At 51.7% G+C, this 16,327-nt stretch overlaps 1 long non-coding RNA gene across 2 annotated transcripts; it reads right to left on the bottom strand.

Annotated features, from left to right (window-relative positions):
* Positions 1-6,079: 6,079 nt before the first annotated feature.
* LOC308197558 lies at positions 6,080-13,230 on the bottom strand. Of its 2 annotated transcripts, XR_013953073.1 has the most exons (4): positions 12,914-13,230; positions 12,745-12,825; positions 12,341-12,464; positions 6,080-11,506 (listed from the first exon to the last, which is right to left on the bottom strand). It is a non-coding gene; the product is annotated as an uncharacterized lncRNA (long non-coding RNA). The 2 variants fall into 2 exon arrangements; XR_013953074.1 differs by lacking the exon at positions 12,745-12,825.
* Between the last annotated feature and the right edge of the window lie 3,097 nt (positions 13,231-16,327).

Below are 16,327 nucleotides of genomic sequence, written 5' to 3'. Positions count from 1 at the left end.
TGTTAGTAGCATTATGCTGAAACACAACTCAAAAGACAAACTAGCCGGGCTCTGCGAGATGCCTGTGCCCCTGCAGAGGAGAAAGGACTTCTGACTTCCCACTTAAAATAGTCACTCTTGAAGCCGAATTGACTATTAGGTGATGACTGACAAATCATAATGCCTCTCGGAGGTGACCCTCCTTACCTATGGCTGTGCTTCTTCACCTCTTTGGGCACTGTGAGACTTGTAACCGCGCTAGTACAGACAACAGTTTTTTGAAAAGGGGTAAAGCCCACAGCACTCCAGCAGTTTTTCCTGTGGCATCCCTCTCTCTTTCCATGCACACAAACATACAAATGGGCTTTCTCGGCATGAGCCTCCATCGAAGGAGCCAGTGGAGACACCTACCCCCGCGTGCTCATTTTGCATCACCCGGGCGCCCTGACGTGCCAGGCCCGCTGGCTCAGCGGGTGCCCTACCAGGTGTTGGGCCGTGCAGGTGCGTGCACAGGCACAGCAAGCGCAAGCACAGACAAAGATTCAAATACCAGGGCTTTTCAGCCTGAACCTGACACTGCCGCTTTAAAGCCAGAGACGCTGACATCAAAGTTTTCCACTCCCCAGAAGGAATGGACTATTTTGCGCCCTTCCAAATGATGTCTCTCATCTCTCTGCCTTTCCTGCAGCCTTGTCTCTCTCTCACACACACTTTTTCTAATACCATCCCTCCCTCTCCACTTCAAACCATGGGAAAAACCTAGGAAAAGAAGCTTGCCGACTAAGGGAGCGTTTCGCTGCATTGTGTTTTCCAGCTAGACCTGAACAGACTGAAATCAATTCAGCTCTCGCTCGCTCGCTCCCTCCCTCCCTCTCCCATGTCTTTTTTTGTTTCTCTTAGATCGTGCTCCCTGCCTTAAGAAAGCCCAGTTTAGTTGTATCCATCCCCATAGCAATCAAGTGACCGGTGGTTTTTATTGCTTGTAAAAACACAGTATCTTTTTCATGGGAGTCAGGTTCTTCTTTGGTTTGCAATGCCCAGTGAGCAGTGGCAACAGCCTGCAGAATCTTTGATCAATTCTCACATATCCATTTGAAGTATCTTTAGTAGACCCGTCAGAAGAAAGGGGCTCGGTAATTAGTATTTTAATATAGTATATCAGCCTCTCATTGTATTACTGGCACGGGGCCTGGTTTAACAGAAGTGCACAGAAATACCTGTATCTGATCTAAATCACTACGTGCTCTAAAACATATACATTATTAAAGCTGAAGTCCAGCTGTTGCTATATTAATATCCTCTGATTTTTATTTGCTCCTACCTTTTGGAAGGTTTCGGTTTTCATTCTGAAATTTTCCAGGCTTGCTCCCAATACCGAGGTTATAACTGCAGGATGAGAACCAGAGGAGAATGCAAGAAGGTTCACTGGAAATTTGAACAGGCGAGATTCAGCACAGCAGAGCCAGAAGGGCCAAAGAAGGCAGAAGCGATGTGGAAACAACCGGGGTGACTGTGTCGCTTCAATCTTGATCATACCACCTGTAGACAAAGGGGCAGAATTAGGGTCCATGTGCAACCTGGCTTTTATGCCTCCCAATCTTTGGAATAATTTTTGGTTAGTGTTCCCTTAACATAATTTTTTCCTTTCTCTGAGTTACCCAAATTTTCAGGGCCAGATGCGAGGTTGCTGTAAACAACACTGTTTCCCTGCATTTAGCAGAATTACGCAGTTTTGCATCAAAACAGATTGACCAAAGTCAACACAGAAATTATCCACTTGGCCTATCCAGAACTTCCATAATAAAGAAAACCCAGCGACCAAGACCAACCACAAAACAGAAATGTCCAGGGAAAGACAAATAACACCGCTGCAAAACAGTTTAAGCAACACAAATGAAGGTGTTGCGAAGTTGCAGGTTATCACCACCAGCAGCAGAGACCCAAAGGGGATTTTATAACTTACCCTAGAAAAAAAAAAGAAAATCAACACTTTTGCAGTCAAAATGAGCTTGCAAAGTCCAGTCAGTGGATAACGGCATGCCCAGAGCTTCTTCTCATGTAACCCCCGTTAGATCCAGTTGGCCACAAAATGGCAGAGGAAGAGGTCTCAATACACTTTAGTGATAGACAGATGAAAACCAGCACTGGAGAAACCTGCTCACCACTTGCAAGACACTCACTTTGGGTCACGTCATCCACCATCCAGTCCCAGGGCAGGTTCCTCACTTAAGAAATAGGGTACCTGCAGTTTCCAGTTGCAGCAACCCTAAATACAAGCCATTGCACTAAAACCTGCCTTCTAGGCTGACAAACTCAGCTGTCTGTCTGTCACTGCCACCTGAGTATACGTGGCAGTCAAGCAGAACTGGTGGGTACTCAACAACGCTGGAAATGTCATTTTATTTAGTGTTTAAATACTATTTTCAGAGCCTAACTTCTCACATGCACTGTGACCCACCCACCTGTTGTATTATTTTGCTGTAATATAAGCTTCAATACTACAATTCCAAACTATTTCACAAACAGCACAACACAGTGCAGGCTGGTTTTCCTCAGCACCTCGCGTATACTTGTAGCATCTGGGAAGCGCCTCGTAACCTAAACTCCCAGTGATTTGTAACCAGTATCTCCCATGTACCTTTATTTCGGCAGCACCCAGATTATGGCCTAATTATTTTCAGCCAGCTGCACAGCTTCTCAGAGCTGTGTTTCAGGAGAAGAGGTGATTAATTATGACCCTAATTTTGTGCAGTGCAGACTTTTAGGTAAAGGAATTGAGCTTGAGCATTCAGGTCAGCAACAATTTCTTCTGGCTTCTACATGTCAGTATGGCGTGTGTCTATAAATATTCTCTGTATTTAATAAAGAGTGTATTGTGTAAACACAGTTTACCAAATGCTTTTCCTAAAAATGAATATATGCCAAGTAACACACAGTGTAACATTCTATACAAAATGGCAGAAAAGGACAAATAAAATATTGCACAAACAGGAAATCCTATGTGATAATAGGTATTGGTCTCAGAGCATAAAGCAATGAGCTAGCGTTGATATTATCTCTACTCTGAGATAGCTCCTGATTAGTGTGTTTAATCATAAAAAGTAAAAAATAAAAATTAAAAAAAAAACAGTCTTGTGGAAGCTTTTGCACTATTCTTTCTTTCTTAATTTCTCTCCTTCTCTCTCTTTCATTTTGAGGAAAACAGTGTCGTGAGAAAAAAAAAAAGGTAAAAAAATTAAACATGGGTCAAAGCTTCAGTGTATTGACATTGTCAGTGTATTTTCAGGAACAGTTTCTGAAGAGATCATTTTCTTAGGCACTATGATTTCTTCTGACTATTCTGACTCCTTACTTTTTGTAATGCAAGATTAGAACTTGAATATAAGCCGTTTCCGACATTTGTAGGTGCTGAAACTGCCCAGCGTCCCTAGCTGCCTAATTCCAGGACTGCTGAACTTTTCTAGCTTGCAAATAACGTCATGATTGTATGCAAATGCCATCTCTTGGGACTCCAGCAATAGATACTGTAGGAATGCAGTTCCCCTGGAAGTAGCCAAGAGGGATCCACTTCCCTGCACATCTTAAAACACTATTTGGAGTGTAAAACACTCGCCGTCCAAACTCTCAGTTATGTCCCTGTAAATCCTGAAATCCTGAGAAGAGGGTTGAAAACCGGGTGTACACTCCGAGAAACAAACAAACAAACAACAACCAAAAAAAAAAAATCAAAAAAGGGAAAGATAACAAGGGAATTGGGCAGAACAAAGACATTTTCCAGGTCTCATGAACAGATGAACAAGAATAGCTTTCTGAGAGATCTGAACTTTGTGCAGACAGCAGACGAACATCATATTAGAAAGGCAGAGGAGACAACTACAGTGAGAAAGCAGAGGGATGGTGTTGAGACATTTTCGGGGGGGGGAGATGATTCGTTGGGCCAAGTGACCTTTTCCCATCCAGCAATTTCTTCTGTCCCAGTGCAGAATGACAATGGGAGCCCAATGGCAGCGCAATCTGACATCCACGCCCGTACCCAAACAGATTCAGCTCGGCCGCGCTGCGCTGCTGCAGCCATGGGATGCTGTGAAACAAGCCAGACCCAAGTTTCCAACTTGCCCTCTTTTCTGTTGTTGTTGTTATTGCTGTTTGTTTCCATTCACCCCCTTTTATTCTCCATTTTTTTCCTGTCTTGACTCTGATGGGGGCTCTTTTTGTGCAAAACAAGCCCTTCTGATCTCTTTGAAAGGCCAGCTCATGTCATTCTTCCAGATCATCATTGTATGACATGTTTTTATATCAGGCTGACAAAGGAGCTATTTGATCAGGGGGTATGGTGTGTGATTGTAAGAAATTCAGCTAGCCGGTGGCAGCCATTGTTCCCCAAAGCGGCTCCCTGACCCCATTCTATTCAAGGAAAAACTCCCTTGGAGTGGCCTCTATTCATTGAGTAACACCAGTCCGCAGTCTCACTCCAGGAGTATGCTCAATTCAGAGGTGTGTCACCGATATTGCCCATCAACCAGCCTTTAACTCTTTCATCAGCATTAGGTTTCCAACAGGACAGCTGTTATCATAGGATGAGCCGGGCGGGGGGGGGGGGTTGTTATGCATTCCAACTCGCTGAAGCTCTCCTTATCTCGGAGAAATTTAACCTTCTTTTCAAAAGTTGCATTGGAAAATGTCCGTCTGCTGCTTCCTGCAGCGAAGCCTGAGTCGTCTGCCTTCCCATCCCCGTGCACTGAAACGTCCCAGTTTGTTATCAAACTTCTAAAACGAGTGTCTTGACATGGTCAAGCTCGCTCAGGTTTTGCACTGATTTAAATCATTTTGGGGTTTGACCAGAAATGATCTGCCACTCTCCCACATTCCAGCTGCATCACCTTTCCTCTCCCCAATAATCTCGTACCTGTGGTGCGCCCACGGCACCAGTGCTGCTACTTGCTGTAGGACAGAGCCTTCCGTGCCCCTAAGAGATGTTTCATCTCACATTACCAGCAGAGGAAACTTACAGGCTTCCCACAAGCTCCGAGAGGGCTGTGCACTGAAACTGCTCCTGTCCCTTGAATTGATACCTCCATGCGCAGAGCCTCAAAATCTCAGGGAAATTTGTTCAAATGCTCCCATTTGGTTCAAGAAGCCATGGAACAGAGTCGCTGCCTTGTTCCTAACTCTCGTTATAGAGCATTGCCTTGCAGCCAGAATGGCTACGGATTTGGCATGACAGTGATGAGTGGTTTTGCACACTGCTGGGAGAACTGTCTGGGTGACAGGACTGACATTGGCCAGCCTGGTACAAATGCAGACACACGGCTTTCTGTCTGCACCTTGAGGGAAGTCTCTGAAGCAAACTAAGCTCAGTACATCCAGCTTAGCATGGCTCTGCTGCACCTCTCAGTGCAAAACTTTTTCCCCATGCAGCAAGCAAGTCCTCTGGCTCTTACAGGCCATCTCACATGGTTGCAACATCCTAGAGAGCAGAGTTACTTGCAGGGCCTCCTGGTGAGCCTTTAGCTCGTTTCCCTGGTTGGAAACACGGCCCTGGGCTGAGCATCACCGCTCCCTCTTCTGCATCCTTCCTCCACCAGCGCGCATCCTGCCCGGCGTTTGGTACCACCTTGATAGCGGCTATCTCCGGCATCGGGATTTGTTAATAAACTCGGGCTCCCTCTGCTGGGACAGAGCATAAAATACTGGGGGGGGGGGGGGCTGCCTGCAGCACCAGCCTACTTCCCTGCTGGAACTCTGGCTCTTTTGCTGTGCTGTTTCAGTAGCTGTCACGGCGAGCCCTGCATTTTTCTCCACTGGGTGACACCGACGGAGTAAGCAGCAATGCTCTGCACTGCAGCATCCTTCACTGCATGCTCCAAAACCTCTGGGAAACTTGCATTAAACTTCCAGTGACCTGTGAATTTGGCATCACCTCTGTTTTACGCATGAACTTTTTGCATGGACCTCGAACGAGCACAAAAGTTCCAGCAGATTGGGGAAATCCTCTCCTACCCTCACCCAGCAGCAAAACCCAGCTGAGTGCATGGAAAAGCTGCTTCCAGGGTGGCTGAGCACAGTCAGCACTGCAAAGACCTGTATTAACTAGGCTGTCAGGATAAACCAAGCAAAGAGAAACACAGATAAACATCAGGGAAAGGGTCCAGGAAAGAGTGCAACCTGCTAGGAAAGCGATGCACAGCCAGTCTTTTGGTAGACCCCACAAAGCTGCAGAGAAGACACTTCAGGGAAATATTCCCAGAGAGTCTAGGACCCTTCCCATCTGCTGCCTATGAATTCAGCATGCTACATTATCTCTGTGACCTTTAATCCACCCCTAGTTACTGTGCAGAATGCTACTGCATCAATGTTTTTTCAAACAGAAAGTGCAGCGTACATCAAATTAAATGCATTTCCTCAGCAAAGCTGCTGCCTTCGCCGGCCGCTTCTGCGTTCCCTGCCCCGAGATCACTGCAGAGGTTAAGCAGGCTGAGCTGCGTGTCTGACCTTCCTTAAAACTAGAACATTTCCATAGCAGCTCAGTGCAGGCCAAATAACTCAAGGAGACCTGTTGCCATCCATGACAGCACCGACAGCTCTCTCCAGCAATCTGGGCACTCGGATTGCAGCTCAGACTACGGTACTGCCCTGCAGCATCCTGACATTCCCCCTGCTGCCTCCAGTCTTAAATAAAAAATTGTAGGCTGTTGGCAGAGGTGTTAATTCACTGCTTTAATGGGGAAAGATTTGCTTCCATAAAATACATCTCCGAAAAAATAGAGCAGCTAATAGCTTCAGCGTTTCTACCTCTGTAGCGACCAGCTGTAGGCTCAAATCAGAACAAGTGGCAGCACAGGAAGGTTCCTGGGGATGAGGTCTCCACACCACATTGCAGACTCTCCTCTTCCCCTCCTGAGCTCGTTGTATGCCACCGATACCTTCTGCCTGGCTGCCCTCTCTTTGGGCTTTTTGGGGCTGTTTTTACACCATGCCACCTACCACAGTCCAACCCCGCTGCAGATAACACTGATACCCAGAGAAATAGCCCTGCAGTAACAGCCCACAGCACTGGGGTTTTGCCTCACTGGCATTTCCCAGGTCCTTTGAAGCAGCCCCCTAGAGATCATCTGGTCTCAAGAGCAGAGGCTGCGTGTTTGTCACCTCCGGGTGTCCTCGAGGTGAGAGCAGGACTAAAAGCCCACGTGTTTAACTGGCTGAGTGGCTCTGGCTTCCCTCTCCTCCCTGTGATGATCATTCCCAGGGAAAGTACTTCAGTGAGCACAGGTGGGACCCCCATCCCCTCCTCACCTCTCCACTGGCTGCCTGCAGAGAAAGGTCCTCTGCCTGCTGCTTTTCCAGCCTTTCCCACCTTCCTGCCCCTTCGTCCCCTCCAGTTCACATCTCCAGGAGAGCCTCCCACACCACAGGTAGCAAACACAAAAGGAATGCCATGTCCTCACCACCCGTAAGGGGATCCCACGGCACAGCGCCGAGGGCTTGTCCGAAATCCCAGCTCACAGAGCTCCACTGTCAGGGGCAAAAATCTCAGCTGTGATTTTTAACTCCTGTTGGGAAGTTTCTCATCCTCACTGAGGCTAAGGCAAGCTGACTCCCTCAGGGAGCCCCAGACTTTCTCTGGGAGGCCCTGGCTGGTGACCAGAGTTATTGGGATCACGATGGCCTGGGGGATGCTGCGTCCCGCTGCTCCAGCTGGCAGCACATCCAATGCGGACACCTCCACGTCACGTCTTACCAATAATGCGGTGCTCAGCCTGGCGCTGGGAACATCACCTCTCCTCCTTGCGATGCCCCAGTGGGGGACAGGCGGCTCCGCAGTGGAGACAGCCGTCAAGCACAAGTAATCCCCCTGCGCCGGTGTCAAGTGCAGCGCGAAGCCGCGGCCCGACGAGGGGAGGTGGTGAAACCCTCAGCTCCTCGCAGCGATCGCTCTGAGAGGCAGTGAAGTGAGGGCACTTCGCCGGGCCCCGCGTGTATCAGCAACCACCGCCCTCCCCTCCTGCTCCTCCAGTCCCTGGGTCTGGGGATGCCCCTTCACCATCCGGCAGCGAGCAGCAGGAAAATGGTTTTCTTACGATTAACCAGCCCATAATAACGGGGAAGTGGGTCAGTGCACCAGGTTCTGCACATATTGCAATAAACCACGGCCATGACCTTTGGGGTTTTCACAGCACTGTCCTTTCCTCTCCCTGGTCGGACCCTCCCCATCCTTCAGTAACTTCTAGGCAAGTGCTCCAGGACAGCACCTGCAGATGGCAAACTGCTCTCCGAGCACAGACTCTGCCAAAACCTGTGGCTGTATGAAAGCCTCTGTGCTCGCTGTGATGACTGGGCATAGAAAAATTGCAAATACAGGCACTGAAGATAATTAGGTTGCACAAACCTCTTCTCTCAGAGCGAGTCTACTGAAGTCAGAGGAACGACTGCAGATATACCCTGTCACAACGGAGAGCAAAAATAGCTCTGACTTCACCAACCGAATGTTTCAATGACCAGAGATGGAGCCCTCCTGGGCAACTGTGAGGCCCAGGATTTCAGGATTCATTATAAAAGTAACGCTGCCTTTGCTTTGGAGATGTGCTGTAGCCTTTGCAGCAGGAAATGAGGGATGGGAGACCGTAACCATGCTTTAGCTGCGCCTCCTGCGGGCATCGTCCATGCCTCTGTTCTTCAAAACAGGCTGGAGGCACAGTGGTCCTGATCGAATGAGGGCAAGAGCTCCACAGTCAGCCTCGAGCTGTCAGAAAGTCCCTGCAGGAACCTCTGGGAAAACATCAGCCCTGGGTGAGGGCGATCACACCGGTGGGTGGTCACCGCATCGCTCGTCCTCCCAAGGCGCTGGACACAACCAAGCCAGCGCTGGGCTCCACTGCCAGATGCTGCGGCCAAAACACTTGGCTCCGCTTCACAAGAGACGTTGACAGATGGGAATCAGCTTTAAAAAATAGCCCCAAGAGGTCAGAGAGGTTTGGAAAACCTGCTTTCAGTGCCTGCAGAAGCTTGGTCAAGTTGGATGGCACTGTAAAGAAGAAAAGAGCACAAGATCAAGTGCCAGGAGCTGAAGTTGGGCAATTTCAAGTCAGAAATACCGAATAAAATTGAAATATGGAAGCCCTGCAGGATATCCTTCCTTCCTTGTGTGTACCCGAGGACTACAGCTTTCACCCAGAGGACACAGAGCAGGACCCTCTCGTCAGGGTATTGCAGGGGACTGGACCAGGCAGTCAGAGTAATCCACATGAATTTAAAATCTGCTCCTGTATGAACACAGGTTTCTTCCACTGGGGATATGGGACAAAATCCAACCTTCAGTCAAAGCTGGGGAATCTGATGTGAGGCTTAGCAAAAGATCAGTTTTGTGGTTTTTTACTTCATTTATAGCTCAGATTATTGCATATAGACATTGCTTCCCCCTCTGGACCACTTCCATACCTTTTCTTGGCCTCTTGCAGACTGATTCAGCTGATTCCCGGCTCTGCCAGGAGCCCTTTCTGATCTTAATCCTTCTGTGCACTGACTCCCTCCGCTCCTTCTCTGAAACGGGGCTGTGCCACTTGCTCCCAGCTCCAGCTGTGAGCTCCCTGGTGCTCACCCCTGCGTCTGTGCAGAGCCCAGAACAACATCAGCTGCTGTGGCACAAGGTATGAGGAGGAACGAGGACACTGGACTTCAGTGAAATAGCCCTGGAAAGGTTGCTTCTCCTGCTGGATTCTCTGCTGAGAGTTTGGCTCGGTCGTGCTGGCTGCTGAAAGCAAAGCCAGCCTGATGATGATGGAGCATTTTCAGAGTCTAAAAAAAGCCCCCAGCAAAACCAGCGGCTTCTGTTTATAACTGACTTTCTCTGGTTTACAGAAAAAGCCTGAGCGGACGGAGCTCCCCCAGCTCCAGCAGGTGAGAGGCTCCCATCCCCATCTCTTGGAGGGATGCGTTTAGCAGCAGCTGCAGAGGGAGCAGGACAGGCAGAAGATGCACCGGCCAGGATTGCCACATTCAGCCCAAACAGCTCAATACACACGCTGCAAATACAACATCTGCTCACAGAGCAGGGAGGGGGAAAGCTGGGTTCGCAGCTCTCCTGCTTACCCAAACTTCTCATTTTGCCCTTTGTGAGAATCGGGTGCTCCTCGCACAGAGCAAAGCCCTAGGATGGAGGAGCTCGCTGCACGCGGGCTGCCCAGCACGAGGGGCATCCCAGGCAGCATCCCAGCCCCCCAGGCAGGGAGGGTGACAAGGCAGCCCCAGCGTGGCAGAGGGCTGAGATATTTTTCATAGATATTTGAAGAAATGAGCACCTATTTGCACAAGGAATAGCTAATACAGGTAATTACAGACAACGTGCAAAGCTACATCCTGGTGGGGATCTGGGACAAGGATCCCAGAAAGGATCCCTTTCTGTCTTTTGCCATGAAAGGATGGCATTGGAGGGAACCAGATCTGTGCTTGGAAAAGCCTTGAGGGAGGATCTTCAAATATCTGCATGGGTCTGGGTGTCCATGGCCTAAAAGCCCCCAGGACCCAGCTTCAAACCAAGGGCTCAGGCTGCCGTGTCACGGCCCTGGCAGGACCACAGGCTCCTGAATGCCCTCAAACACTCAAGAACTGAGGTTTTGACAGCCGAGCACTCGCTCCAAGCCCTGTACCACTCTGCTACCCAGTGTTGCAGTGTCCGTTTCCACAAGGTCAACCTCTGCAGCACGTCCTCTGCGTTTTCAAAGCATTTCCCTAACAGGTGGCTGCCTCCCTCCTCCCCGTACATGCTGCAGCTTGAATCGGCCGCTTTGATCAGGGGGGAATCATCCCTGCAAAGCCCTTGATGTAGCACCAGCAATGTGTTACAAGCAAACCTCCAGCGCGTGGTGGAGAACCAGGGCCTGAAACAGTGGAGGAAAACGGAGGAAGACCTCACCAGCAATCCTAAGCAAACCGTGCCTGAACCCCATGCTGTCAGCCCTCCCCAGGGCTCGGAGAGTATTTTATGGCTTTAATAGAGATAGTCACATCTGCAGATGCGTCTGCATTGCCCACCAGCAGGCTCAGGCCAACATCCCAGGCTGCTCTGGAGGCATTCCCAGGCTTGCATATGCTGATGGGCCCTGCTCCCCCTGTACGAGCCCCCAGCTGGCTGTGGAGATGGAAAGGGCCCAGGTGATTTGTGAAAGCACCTGAACGTCTAAATCGGACAAATTCATCTTTGCAGATTCACTTGGTGGAAGAGCAGCTGGGGAAGAGAGCTGGACACGGAGTGCTCTCCATCCAGGGAGGCTTTGAATGTCCTGATAATCCACGGGGACAAGGGGCTGCCCACCTGAGCATCACGTGGCAGTAGCACCGTCTCACCAGTTCATCCTAAAACACTATGATGACCCCACAATTTAACCAAAATGGGTAAAAAATCCTGGCCACAGCCTTGCGTGTTCCAGTGCCGTGGGACAGCTCTAGCGTTTGTCCGAGCCAGCTGCGCTCCCAGAGCCTTGGCTTTAATGGCGCTTTGTGAAGCAGGTTGGCTCCTCCACGGCAGCCCCAACTGCCGAGAAATCAATCATTACCAGCAGTTAGCTGTTTGATGGTTAACAGCCTGAACCGAAGCCAAACTGGTTGTTAATTGGGCTAACAACCGATTTCAAGGGGTTGTTCTGCAGGGCCCAGCGCTCCCAGCAATTGACCGGGAGCTGTAACTAGCAGCCGGGCAGCAATTAGCGGAGCCCAGGGAAATTCGCAGGCCATTACCAAAGGGCCGGCTCCCAGCTGGGCATCTGCTTCTCACGGGTGATGGGGCCTAAGCGTGCAAATCGAGCCAGCGCTCGGGGTCCCCTTTCACATCCCACAGCCAAATTTTTCCTACCCGTGTACAGCCCAGGTCTGCTCATCCTGCATTTCAGCTGCTGCGGCAGCATTTTTGGTTGTGGGTCGGTGGTTTTTGGGCATGGCAACTGAAGTTTCTCTCATGTTTGCTACGACCACCCCCAGGGACACCATCCCTCATCCCTCAGCATCCCTCAGATCTCCTCCCAGGACTTTCCTTTGCCACAGCAGCAGCTAAACCAGGGGGCACGCTAAGGTCTGTCTGCTGGCTTGTGGCACCTGTTGTAGCTGACCACAAAAAAATAAAGCCCTTTGGGGAAAGGGCTGCCATTCACTCTGTGAGCAGCTCATAAAAGAAGAGACTCCAGCCATCAGGGTGTGTTACTACAGTATACAGAATAATCACAGCAAGAGAGGCTGAGTTTTTCTATCTCCTGCTATAAAAGCTCTAAGAAAGGGGAAAAGGGGGGAGCAGGGATATAGGTCAGGCTCCCACAGCCCTCAGCATCCCATTTCCAGCCCACAGCTACCGACAGCACCAGGAAAGCAGCAATACCTGGCCACAGCTGACGTGGTTCTTCCTGACACAGCCCAGCCACTGGGTTAGGACTTTGCAGCTGCAGTTTGCATCTTGCCCATCACATCTGACAGCCCCAGGGGACCTCCTGGAGATACAGCCCCTGTAGGAGAGGTGATGTAAGATGCATAAACCCCAAGAGCATTCCCTCTACCCCCAGAACATCTAAATTACGTTTCATTGCAGGGTAGACTGGGCCATAGGTAATCTGGAGCACTGGCTGTTATCTCCAACCCAACCACAACAGGACCTCTCTCATCCTCTGGCTGAAGTGGCACAGGGCCAGTGGGTGGGTGAGCAGCTTTGCTGGAGCTCAGCACTAATTTCACACTGACTTCGCAGGTTCCCGTTAAACCAAGTCCAAAATATCCCTCCAACATTACCCAAGAGCTCCTCTGCTGCACCAAGCTGCCACATGTCCCCAGGCCCATAGGCTGTCACACCAGAGGACGTGGATTGCTCTTCTTCATTCCAGGAGGAAATAAAATGACAAACACGGTCACAAAAGGTCTTCTTCATGCCATGCCATGGCATCCTCCCCAAAATGCTTACCCCATTCCTGGAAGGCAGCCTCCTGCCCCAGCCCCAAAGCAGAACAAGGCTGCAGCTCCCCGCCCCAAAGGAGAGGACCAGGGGAAAGCTGGGGGCAGCCCTGTTTTTAGGGGTGAGCTATCACTGCCGGAGGTGCGCCTGGGCAGGGGGCAGAGATGCTGCAAATGGGAAGCGGGGTGGTAATGAGGAGCAGATGCGTAGGTGCTTGGAGCATCCCAGGTGCTTACAGAAGTGCTAAATGTTATTATCATGGCCAGGAAACAGGCCGTGAAAACCCGCTGCACTCCACATCCCCTCGCTCTCTGCCTTCTCCAGGATCTGGGGCCGACCCTCCCCGCCAGCCCCAGGCAAAGGGGAGCCAGCCTGGGGGTGTCATGGTTGCAGCTGTGCCGGGGACCCCCAGGATCAGGGGGGCTGCGCAGAAAGGAGAGGAGCACAGAGAGAAAGGCTCAACAGGGGAGTTGGGTCTGGGCATGGTGCAGTCCCAGCAGCATCATGAAGTGATGTTTCCCTGCACGGGGCTCATTTGGTGGCCACCCTGCCCAGAATCACCCTTCCCATGAGCTCCCAGCCCCGGAGACTTGCTCCCTTGGGAGATCCCTGAGCTCATTTCTGCTCCACCCTGCACCTCCCTCCAAGGACGTTCCCGAGAGGCTTGGGACCACGTCTGGGGCTTGCTGGCACCAAGCAGGGCACTGCTGAGCCCTCTCTGCTGGCAGGATGAGGCCTGCTGGGTGAGCCAGTTTGACCAGGGGTAGCTGCACTGGAGCAGAAGTATGGGATCCCCCACGGAGCCCCCCAGCATCCCCGCTTCTGGCTATAAATCCCCTCCCAAGGAGGGGTCTGGAGAGAGCACGGCCGAGATGATCGGCTGTCCCCCGCCCCCTCCCCGAGAGGAATTGCCCTCAAACAAATGAAATGTGTGTAATTAATGGGCAGGGGGCTGGACAGGTCCGAGATGAAAGCGTTTCCTGGACTTGTCCTTCATTTGCATGGTATCAGAAGCTGTTCAGAAGGTGTGACTTTTCCCACAGGGAGCCCTCGGCTCGGTGGCACAATAAAGCCAGGACTTCTTACCCAGAATTAATTAAAGGAGGGGGATGGGGATGGCAGGGAGATGTTTGAAAGCTGAGCCTGATGCAATAAACAAACACCCCAGTCCTCCCCCCCCAAGCTGGGGCATGCCCGGGGGGGGGGGGCCCAGGTGAGCCCCATCCCTGCACACAAAGCTCACCCTGCTCGGAGGGTGCCCAGACCTTGTGGACAAGTTGCCGTGGGTTGGCCCTGCAGCAAAGACCAGGGGTGTTCATACAGCAAGAGAGGGGCTGGGAGCAGGGGCAGCGTGTGCCTGAAGGCTTGGGGCACCAAGCACCGGTGCAGTACAGGACCACAGCCCCCACTCCGGCACCATGGACCACTTTTCTTGCCACATCCATTTATTCCTGCCCACCTAATGATTCTCTGCCATAGCTATGTTTAACCTGAGAACAGCTCTTCTCCCTTCCCCACTTTACTCCGTAGTATTCAGTCGAGGCAACCCCACGTTTACATCTCACCCCTGGTGTCACCCGGTGATGCCGACCCTCCCAAACCTTGCTCAGCTCCAGCCTCGTCCCTGAGTCCAGTCAGCATCACACAGCACTGTCCTAATCAGGCCAGGAAGCGCACACATGCTCCTCTCGAAGCTCAGGAGCGACAGGGCAGGACATCTCCGCTCCTGCTTCATCTGCCGCCTCCCTGCAGCCAGGGGACCGCAGGGGGACACCGGGAGTGGTGGCAGTAGGAAGGGTGCTCTCCAAAACTTTTGGGAGGGATGCCTGCAAAGCTAGGTCTTCCCCACAGGGGGATCTCCCCAAAACACCCACTCCAACAGCAAAAGCACCCGAGCCCGTCCCCGCGGTCCTGCTGGGAATTGGGAGCTCCCAGCCCCGCAGGAGCACACTCACCAGACCCCCACGTCTCTGGGAAGGGGGCAAGCTGCTCCAGCCAGGCCAGGGATCAAGCAGTATCAGCGCAGGGACAGGGTATGAGGAGCCATTAATTAATTCACTTACTCATTAACTAAGCAGCAGCGGGCTCTTTAATCTTCCAAGCAAAGGCAAAACAACATTTGCTGGCTGGAAGCTGAAGCTAGACAAATTCAAGCAATAAACAAAAACCCAAACCGTAGCGTTCCTGGGTAGCACGGTAACCCCAAAGCCCTTTAATGAAAGGGGGCTAATTAACCATGGACCAAACGACCCGGGAGAGCCGGGGATCCCTTCCCAGGAGCCGGCAGGCTGTGCCAGCTGTGGTGGGGACAGGCAGGGCATCATTCTCTGGGTTCACTCCCTGCCTGCTCCTGGCCCCAGGGTGCTGGGTGTCCCCTGGGAGGTGGAACAGCCTCGCTGGGGGCTGAGCACCCACAGCACGCCCTGCTGTCTGTGTCCCTGGGGGGACCGGCATGGAGCCAGTCCTCCCCTCCCGCTACCCTCACCTGGAGCAGCAATCCAGCGCCAATTCATCCAGGCTCACAAAGCCATTAGGAGAAGCAATTAGATAAATTAATGGAAGAAAAGCACCCATTAAGGACTATCGAACACCATCTCCACCTGGGTAAGGGCCTGGAGCCATTCACTTTTATTCCCTGGAGCCTGGGGGCAATAACACGGGCTCGCCCCAGCGCTCTCAGTCCCAGACATCCACGGCCCTTGGGTCCCTGGTGGTGCCATCCACCTCTAGCAGCTCTGTCCTGCAGCCCAGGCACCAACCACGATGGCAGTGGTGCAGCAGCGATGCTCAGAGCACGGCCGAGCACTCAGCCCCTGTGAAGTTCAAGATATCCATACTGACAGCTCAGCCCAGAGCGTGGCACTTGGTTATTAATAATAAAAATAAAATCAAAATTAACAATTCTGTTCTTGCCTCTTTCACCATCTAACCAAAACAAATGAAGCCAGCTGGACCAGCAGGATGCTGGGAGCTGCACTGGGGCTGCTCTGCTTGGACAATGTGGTTCCTGCTTCCCGACAGGGCCTGAAACCCCATCAGCTCCTCTAGGCAAGCGCCAGCACCCCGGCAGGGCTGAGCAACCACCAGAGGAGGGGACCCAACAGCCTGCTTTGGTTTGCATGGACACCAAGCTCGCCCAGAGCAGAGGGGAGCAGAAAATCTGCTTTCTGTCTTGGAAAGCCTCATCCGATGCCTAAACCACTGGTCCAGGTCATGACTGTGCTGCACCATGCCCCTGTTCAAGCTCCCATGGACCTGTCTGCTCCTTAAACCTGGAATTTCCTACAAGGAAAGCCACGATTCCCATAAAGCCCACCTGGGTCCAAGATCTCAGGTATCCTCCTGCTTCCCATACCTGCTCCCTGGGGAAGGAGCTCGCACCAAGCAGCAGCCTCAGCCTGTCCTGCACCTCTCCGTCCCCCC

This window comes from Anser brachyrhynchus (genome assembly GCF_964034855.1).
Source record: "Anser brachyrhynchus genome assembly, chromosome: 6".
Classification (NCBI taxonomy): domain Eukaryota; kingdom Metazoa; phylum Chordata; class Aves; order Anseriformes; family Anatidae; genus Anser; species Anser brachyrhynchus.
This window is presented reverse-complemented; position numbering and strand designations above follow the sequence as displayed.